At 32.8% G+C, this 7246-nt stretch overlaps 1 pseudogene; it reads right to left on the reverse strand.

Annotated features, from left to right (window-relative positions):
• Positions 1 to 531: 531 nt before the first annotated feature.
• LOC150032111 (uncharacterized) lies at positions 532 to 2571 on the reverse strand (annotated as a pseudogene).
• Between the last annotated feature and the right edge of the window lie 4675 nt (positions 2572 to 7246).

Genomic DNA, 7246 nt, shown 5'->3' on the forward strand with positions numbered 1-7246 from the left:
TCACAATGAAATCAGAAAGATCCGCTTTCGCTCATGAATACTCTTGTTTAAGAGATCCTTCAGTAACGACTTGAGTTCAGGAATGATACATGAATGAACCACTATCACATCCGAATGAGAGGGATCATAAGGGCATGAAAGTATGGTTAAGAAAGGCTGAAAAAAATTGAAATTTACTACCTATACCAACAAGGTACACCTTTTCGGTGGCTCAATCATAGGCAATGTTTTAAAATGCCCAAGGCACACTAAGGTGCAAGGCTCTTTGGATCCTAGGCGTAAGGCGCACAAAAAGGCGCAGTCTTTTTTTTCATGAGGTGCACTATATATATATATATACTATATACTATATACATGCTTATTTACACAACCAAAACATAGATGGATAGAAATGGCATAAAGAAGAATATACAAAAAAAATAAATAAATAAGAGATAGATAATATTTAAATAGTAGCCATTGACTCATTGTCATTCAACACCAAGTTAAGTGAAATGACACAAAAACAATCATAAATAAAATTCTAAAATCCTAAATATCAAATTCATCTTCACTAAATAGGTCTTCATCCTCATTCTCTCCATCATTCGACTTATAGCCATCCATATCTTCTTCATCAGTCTCAAAGTCATTGAAATTAACTAGTGTGGGGGTGGGTTGGGACGGTGGTTGCGTGGAAGATGAAGATAAACATGAAGCGTTAGTCTTAGACTTAGTTCTTGAGGTACCAGCTTTAGAATAATAGACAAGTTCTTTTTCTCCAGCAACTTTTGAAACATAGCCCCATGTTAAAGAATGCAAAAAACAAGATCATCCTCCTACTCTGAATCGTCATCCATTCTTCCAATCAACCACTCATTATTATCATCTATCTCTTTTAAAGAGATAGGATCGATGATGTCTCGAATATTATATCGACGCTTCAATGCTCTATTATATTTTATGAATACTAAGTCATTTAGACGACTTTGAGCAAATCTATTCCTTTTCTTGCTATGAAGCTGTAAGTATACACAATAAAAATTTCATTGTCAATTTCAATTACATTCACATCTAGAGACAATACAAATAACAAAAGATACTAAACCTGTTAAAAAATGCTCCAATTATGTTTACATCCAAAGGCACTACAACTAAGACCTAAAATTCTCACAACGAACTTTTGCAAGTTTGGAGTTGATTGTCCGAAATCATCCCACCATTCTACTATAGATCAAAACTGTATTAGTAGCTTCCAATTTGAAATGATATTCAATGTACTTTAATCAAATACTTTAAGTTAAAGTTTACCTGGAGATATTTTGTCTCTCTGTCTTATTGCTAAAGACTGTCTAAATAGTCCTTCAGTTTTCTTGTATTTGGTTAGCTCTCTAAGTATCTTGTCTTGAATGTCCAAGGAAGCAACCATTTTAGTTATACTTGAATACAACCCATTAACAATTTCATCATCAGCTTGAATATTTGATTTGAATAATAGAATTCTAGGTTTAGATAATATCCGCTGCATGCAAAGGACGATGCAACTGAAGCTCCCATCGTCAATTAGTTATTGTAAAAATATCTTTGTACTTTTCTTCCTTACCATAGAAGGATTTGGCAATGGCCTCCTTAGCTCTATCCATAGCCTTATAAATATATCCCATAGAAGGCTTCTTCTCGCCATCCACCAACCTAAGTACTCGCAATAAAAGGTCAGATACTTTAAAAGAAAATACGACGGTATTCCAAAAAGTTGTCAACAAAATAATTTGAACAACCCGTTTTCCTTGTTGTTCTTTGCTCCATTTGTTGTTTTTCCACTCGTCCAAAGTAAACATCTTTCTCAAATTATTTTTATGACAATGTAAACTTCATAATGTTATGCAAGCTATAGAAAAGCGAGTATTAGTTAGTCTAACTTACTCGTTTTGATTAGTAAATCGCTCATCATGTTTAACAATCCAAGACGAAAGTAAATGAAATTGCTTACCTCCATGCATTTTTTCAGTATTTTACGAATATGTGGGATCTTGTTTATATCCTTCAACATTAAATACAAGCAATGAGCGACACATGGAGACCAAATTAATTGTGTTCGTCTTGCTTCTAACAATCTCCCTATTAACAAAGTAAAATAATAACATATTTAGGCTTCTTAATGTGTAAGAACAAGCGTAAGGTAAGATTAACAAATTTAAGAAAGAGTTAGTACTTTGCATTCTTACCTACCATAACATTTACTGAGGCACTACCTGTAACAATTTATGTGACATTGGCTTTTCCAATGCGTTTTACAAAATTTTTGAGTAACTCAAACATTTTCTTTCCATCCTTCACATAAGATGAAGCATCGATAGACTCAATAAACATGATGTCTTTAGGAATATTAACTAAAAAGTTAATTAATGTCCTATTTCTTCTATTTGTCCATCCATCAGCCATAATAGTACATCCAACCTTGGCCCACTATGCCTTATGATTCTTCATCAACTCATTTGTGGCTTCTAATTCATTTTTCAAACATGGCACTCTCAACTCATGATATGATGGTGGTTTCAATTTAGGATCAAATTGCCTAATTACTTCAATCATAGGGGCAACCATCGAGCAATTCTTTGGATGGTGTGCCCCCTTATTTTCTTTTTGTATGCCTCATTCATCGTAGTCTGTTTTCCCTTTCTTTTGTCATTCTTTCTATTTTGCACCACAGGGTTCGATGTAAAATATGCATCTATTGGACCATTTTGTCTTGGCTTCTTTGAAGCTGGTGCCACTCTTTTATTCGAATTACTTATGCACACTTCATCTTCGTCCTCGTCCTCAATACTATAGTTTTCCACATCAATATCTACAATCAAATTTCTTTGATCTTTAGTCTCATTTTTTTTTAGACATATACTCTTTAATCTCTTCTTTCACGTGATCTGGACATTTTTTACATGTGGCATTTTTATAACCACCAACAAGATGTTGTTTCATTCTAAATCTCCTCCTTTTGTTACTTTTGAACAAAATCCACACACTAGTGTACTTACATCTTGATCATTTTGCAATTTTGCATATTTTCATGTAGTCCTTTCTTATACCATCCCCAACCATCTAATTATTAGAAACTTAACTTGATTAGTAACTAGAATTTTTATAACAAAAGTGAGGATTTAGGATTTGGGAGCCAAGACGTACTAGAATTTTTATGACGGTTGTTGTTTTGTAGAGTTTTCTTCTCTATTTTGAAGTCTTTCTTTATTTTTTGATGACAAAATAAAGATTCCAATGTGGTAACAAAGTAATGGTGGCTGACCGTATAAAAAAAAATAAAAATAAAAAACAGGGTTGGACACTGGCACATACATCATACTTTCTGCTCTTCAAAAAATAGAACTGGACACGTCACACTCTCTATTTTTTGGAGACTTTGAGTTGAAGAAGAAGAAGAAGAATAAAGTAACTAAAGTTTGAAAGAGAAGAGACAATTCAAAAAAAATTTTGAAGAGACCGTGAATGAAGGAAGAAAAAGAGACAGTCTGAATTTTTTTTTTTTTTTTTTTTGAAAAAACTGTGAATGAAGAAGAGGAGAGAAGTAGAGATAGTTCTGAATTTTTTTTTTTAAGAAGAAGAAGAAGAAAAGAGTCTTTTTTTTTCCTTTTCTGAAGAGATCGTGAATGAAGATGAGGAGAGAAGTTCTGGTTTTTTTTCTAGAAGAAGAAGAAGAAGAAAATAAGAGAAGTTCTATTTGTTTTCTTGTAAGAAATCGTGAATGGAGAAGGCAAAAGAAGAAGATTTAGTGAAGAAAGAAGAAGAAGAGAAAGAGGAAGAAGAAGAAGAAAAGACTTACTAAATTATTGGAGATGGAACTGTGAAAAAGAAGCAACAAGCAAGCCGTCCTAAGATTTGATTTTTTGTTGTGTGCTATTTAAGTAATATTAAAAAAAATTCATAGGCGTCGAAAGGCACGCGCCTTCTGTTGTGTGCCTCGCCTTTCTAAGGTGAGGCGAGGCATTGCGCCTTGCGCCTAGGCGCATGCCTAACCACGCCTTTTAAAACATTGATCATAGGAACTCCAAAGTTAAGTGTGCTTAGTTTTGGAGCATACCTATGTTGGTGACCTCCTGGAAATTTTTCTAGGATGCATGTGGGTAAGGACAAAGCATGCTGAAAAAACTCGTGTTGGTTTGGGGGGACAACTTGCACTTCTAGAAGCATTCAAGACACGTAAGGACGACATAGCTAGGTCACAGGGGATGCAAGGGAATGTCAGGGTCATCACATGTCAAACCTGAATTTCGAATCCTGGACCTGGGATGTTACAAAAAACATATACTTGAAAACTTCTCTGCCTTTTCTTTTGGATTATAATATTCTCACATTAATGTATTGAAACTTAAGCAACTATGAACTTGAAGTTCATTAATTCAGATATATTTTTTGTTTGGCAAGATCGATTAAGCCATCCCACACTAATAATGATGAGAAAAATTATTGAAAATTCACATGGACATTCGTTGAAGAAACAAAGGATTCTTCAATCTAATGAATTGTCATATACTATTTCTCTCAAGGAAAATTAATTATTAGACCTTGATGAGCTAAAATTGGATTTGAACCCCCTACATTTTTAGTACAAATACATGGTGATATTTATGGGCATATTAATCTACACAGTGGACCATTTAGATATTTGATGGTTCTAATTGATGCATCTAGTAGTTGGACATGTGTATGTTTATTATTAAGTCAAAATCTTGCATATGCAAGACTACTAGCTCAAGTAATTAAGTTAAGAGCACAACTTCCTAGTTATGAAATTAAGAAAGTTCGTCATAATAATACTGGTGAATCTACGTCCCAAGCATTCGATGATTATTGCATGTCAAATGGGATAAATGTTGAACATTTTGCAGCTTATGTTCATAAATAAAACGGTTTATCAGAATCATTTATAAAACTAGCAATTAATTACTAGACTAATGCTTATGAGAGCAAAGCTTCCAAGATCTGTATGGGGTCATGCGATTTTACATGCAGCATCACTTTACGAATTATGCCAGAAGCTTATCATAAATACTCCCCAATACAATTAACATATGGCTAGGAGCCTAACATTTCCCATCTACAAATTTTTTTTGATGCGCAATATATGTTCCAATTACTCTACCATAACATAATAAGATGGGTCCTCAATGGAGAATAGGGATATATGTTGGATTTGATTCCTCATCAATCATTAGATATCTTGAACCCCCTAATGGGTGATGTATTTAATGCATGTTTTGCTAATTATTATTTTAATAAGATAAATTTTCCAACATTAGGGGGAGAGATTCATAAGTTGGAAAAAGAAAATACATGGAATGTGTCTTCACTGTCTCATTTAGATCCTCGTACAAGTCAATGTGAACTAGAAGTTCAAAAGATAATTAATATGCAAAATATAGCAAATTAAATGCTAGATGCATTTACAAATGCTAAGAAAGTGATTAAGTCACATATACTAGCTGCAAATGTACCCTTTAAAATCGATATCCCGAAGTAACAAGCTCATAACTAATGAGTCAACAATACGCTTAAAGTAGGGTATACCAGTGGGTTCTAAAGATAAAAATTCTCGAAAAAGAAAAGTGGTCAATAACTTGATTGAGAACGTGGATATTTCAGAAGAAGTTCAAAATTTGACTTCTCATAAGGTTATTGAAGAAGACCAAACAATTAAAGATAATAATGAGATTTCAATAAGTTATATCACTATAGGAAAAAGATGGAACCGGACTGATATAGTCGTTGACAACAATTTTGCTTATAATATTGTTTATGATATTATTTCTGAAATTGATGATTATGAGCCAACATCTGTCAAAGAATGTTGAAATAAAAAAGATTGGTGTAAATGGAAAGAAGTAATGAGACAGAACTAAGCTCGTTATCAAAATGAGAGGCTTTTGGAACAATAGTCCAAACATCAGAAGATGTCAAGCCCGTGGGATACAAATAGGTATTTATAAAAAAAAATAAATAAGGAATGAAAAGAATGAAGTCACAAGATATAAAGCGAGATTTGTTGTACAAGGTTTCTCGAAAAGACCTTGTTTTGATTATAAAGAGACATATTCTCCCGTGGTGGATGCAATTACATTGATATATCTAACTAGCTTGATTGTGTATGAAAAGCTTGACATGCATCTTATGGATGTAGTCGTAGCATATTTATATGGATCTCTATATAATGATATTTACTTGAAAACCCTGAAGGATTAAAGATACTATAATTATATAATTAAAATGCTAAAGAATTATATTCTATCCTATAGAGATTCTTAGATGGATTAAAACAATCTGGACGAATGTGGTATAATCGTCTAAGTGAATACTTGTTAAAAGAATTGAATAAAAGTAACCCTATTTATCCATGTGTTTTTATAAATAAATCACAGTCAATATTTTCTATTATCGTTGTCTATGTTGTTGACTTGAATATAATTGGAACTTTTGAAAGGCTCTCAAAGGCAATAGAATATCTAAAGAAAGAATTTGAGATGAAAGATATCAGAAAAACAAAATTTTGCCTTGGCCTACAAATTGAACATTTAGCAAATGGGATATTTATTCATCAATCAAATTATATAGAAAAGGTTTTGAAAAGGTTTACATGAACAAAGCACGGCCATTGGACATTCCAATGGTAGTTTGGTCATTGGATGTGAAAAAAAAAAGACATATTTTGATCCCGAGAAGAGAATGAAGAACTACTTGGTCCTGACGTTCCATATTTTAGTGCGATAGGTGCAGTCATGTATCTTGCTAATAACACACGACCTGATATAAAATTTTCGATGAATTTATTAGCTAGATATAGTTCTTCTCCATCAAAAAGATATTGGAATAGAATTAAACATATACTCGCTATCTTTGAAGGACGATTGATATGAGTTTATTTTATTTAAACAAATCGAAGTTTGATTTAGTTGATTATGCAAATGGCAGGTTATTTATCTTATCCACATAAGGCTACATCTCAAATAGGTTATACGTTTATATGTAGAGGAATTGCTATATCATGGTGATCTGTAAAGCAAACCATTACAGCTACCTCTTCAAATCATGTCAAGGTTCTTGTAATTCATGAGGCTAGTCGAGAATGCGTATGATTGAGATCAATGACTCGATATATTCGTGAAACATGTGGCTTGACTTCCAAAAAAAATCTTCTAACAGTATTATATGAAGACAATACATCATGCATAGTTCAAATCAAGAGATGATATACTAAAGA

Source organism: Benincasa hispida, chromosome 12, assembly GCF_027475165.1.
Source record: "Benincasa hispida cultivar pf3 chromosome 12, pf3_genome.v1.1, whole genome shotgun sequence".
In the NCBI taxonomy this organism is placed as follows: domain Eukaryota; kingdom Viridiplantae; phylum Streptophyta; class Magnoliopsida; order Cucurbitales; family Cucurbitaceae; genus Benincasa; species Benincasa hispida.